The sequence below is a fragment of the Rattus norvegicus genome, chromosome 5 (genome assembly GCF_021556685.1).
Source record: "Rattus norvegicus strain SHRSP/BbbUtx chromosome 5, alternate assembly SHRSP_T2T, whole genome shotgun sequence".
NCBI classification, from domain to species: Eukaryota; Metazoa; Chordata; class Mammalia; order Rodentia; family Muridae; genus Rattus; species Rattus norvegicus.
The window spans coordinates 48,027,501-48,029,899 of NC_141538.1; positions in this window are offsets into that span (position 1 = coordinate 48,027,501).

Sequence of the window (2,399 nt, forward strand, 5' to 3'; positions counted from 1 at the left end):
TTCAACAAAATTATAGAAGTAAACTTTCCTAACCTAAAGAAAGAGATGACCGCAAACATACAAGAAACCAACAGAACTCCAAATAGATTTTCCAAGCAAATGGTCCGAAGAAACAAGCTGGAGTAGCCATTCTAATATCAAATGAAATCAACTTTAAACCAATTTATCAAAAAAGATAAGGAAGGATACTTCATATTCATCAAAGCAAAAATCCACCAAGATGAACTCTCTAGTCTTGAATATCTGTGCTCCAAATGCAAGAGCACCTATATTCATAAAAGAAACCTTACAGGCTGAAGAGAGTTGCTCTTCCAGAGGTCCTGAGTTCAATTCGCAGCAACCACATGATGGCTCACAACCACCTGTAATGGGATCTGATAACCTCTTCTGGAATGTCTGAAGACAGCTACAATGTACTCAAAAAACTTACTAAAAGCATTACTAAAGGTCAGAGCACATATTGTATAATAGTGGGAGACTTCAATACTCCACTCTCAGCAATGGACAGACCATGGAAACAGAATCTAGACAGAGACATAGAAAAACTTATGGAAGTTATGAACCAAGTGGATTTAACAGATATCTCTAGAACATTTCATCCTAAAACAAAAGAATATACCTTCTTCTCCACACTTCATGGTGCCTTCTCTAAACCTGACCATATAATCAGTCATAAAACAGCCTTCAACAGATACAAGAAGATTGAAATGTTCCCATGCATCCTACTAGACCACCATGGACTAAGTCTGATCTTCAATGACAACAAAAGCAACAGAAAGCACACGTACACGTGGAAGCTGAGAAATGCTCTACTCAGTGATAACTTGGTCAAGGAAGAAATAAAGAAAGAATTTTTTTAGAACTTAATGAAAATTAAAGCACAACATGCCCAAACTTATGGGACATAATGTAAGCAGTGCTAAGAGGAAAACTCATAAAACTGAGTGCCTCCAAAATGAAACTGGAGAGAGTGTACACTAGCAGCTGGACATCACACCTAAAGGCTCTAGAACAAAAAGAAGCAGATACACCCAAGAGGAGTAGACAGCAGGAAATAATCAAATTCAGGGTTGAAATCAACCAAGTAGAAATAAAAAGAACTATACAAAGAATCAACAAAACCAAGAGCTGGTTCTTTGAGAAAATCAACAAGATAGATAAACCCTTAGTGAGACTAACAAGAGGGCACAGAGAGTGTGTCCAAATTAACAAAATCAGAAGTGAAAAGGGAGACATAACAACAGAATCTGAGGAAATTCAAAAAATCATCAGATCATACTACAGAAGCCTATATTCAATAAAACTGGAAAATCTGGATTAAATGGACAACTTTCTAGACAGATACCAGTACCAAAGTTAAATCAGATAAACCATCTAAGCAGGCTCATAACTCTTAACTAGAAGCAGTTATTAAAAGTCTCCCAACCAAAAAACAAAAATAGCAAAAGAAGGAACACTACCAAATTCTTTCTATGAAGCCACAATTAAGCTTAAACCTAAACCACACAAAGAACCAACATAGAAAGAGAATTTCAGACCAACTTCCTTTATGAATATTGATACAAAATTACTCAATAAAATTCTCACAATCCAAACACATCAAAATGATCGTCCATCATAATCAAGTAGTCTTCATCCAAGGGATGCAGGGATCATTCAATAAACAGAAATCTATCATTGTAATCTACTATGTAAACAAACTCAAATAAAAAAGGCCACCTGATCATTAGATGCTAAGAAAGCTTTTGGCAAAATTCAACATACCTTCATGTTAAAAGTCTTGGAAAGTTCAGGAATTGAAGGCCCGTGCCTAAACAAAGTAAAAGCAATATACAGCAAACCAATAGAAAACATCAAACTAAATGGAGAAAAACTTGAAGTAACCTCATTAAAATCAGGGTCTAGATAAGGCTGCCCACTCTCTCCCTACCTACTCGATATAGTACTCAAAGTCCTAGCCAGGGTAATCAAACAACAGAAGGAGACCAAAAATATATATACAAATTGGAAAAAAGGATGTCAAAATATCATTATTTGCAGATGATAGTATACTTAAGTGACCCCAAAATTTCCACCAGAGGACACCTAAGCCTGATAAACCACTTCAGCAAAGTGACTGGATATAAAATGAACTCAAACAAATCAGTAGACATCCTCTAGTCAAAGGATAAACAGGCTTAGAAAGAAATTAGGAAAGCAACACCCTTCACAGTAGTCACAAATAGTAATATAAAATACCACGGTGTGACTCTAACCATGAAAGTGAAAGTTGTGTATGACAAGAACTTCAAGTCTCTAAAGAAAGAAATTGAAGAATATCTGAGAAGATGGAAAGATCTCACATGCTCATGGATTGACAGGATTAAAATTGTAAAAAATGGCATCTTGCCAAAAAGCAA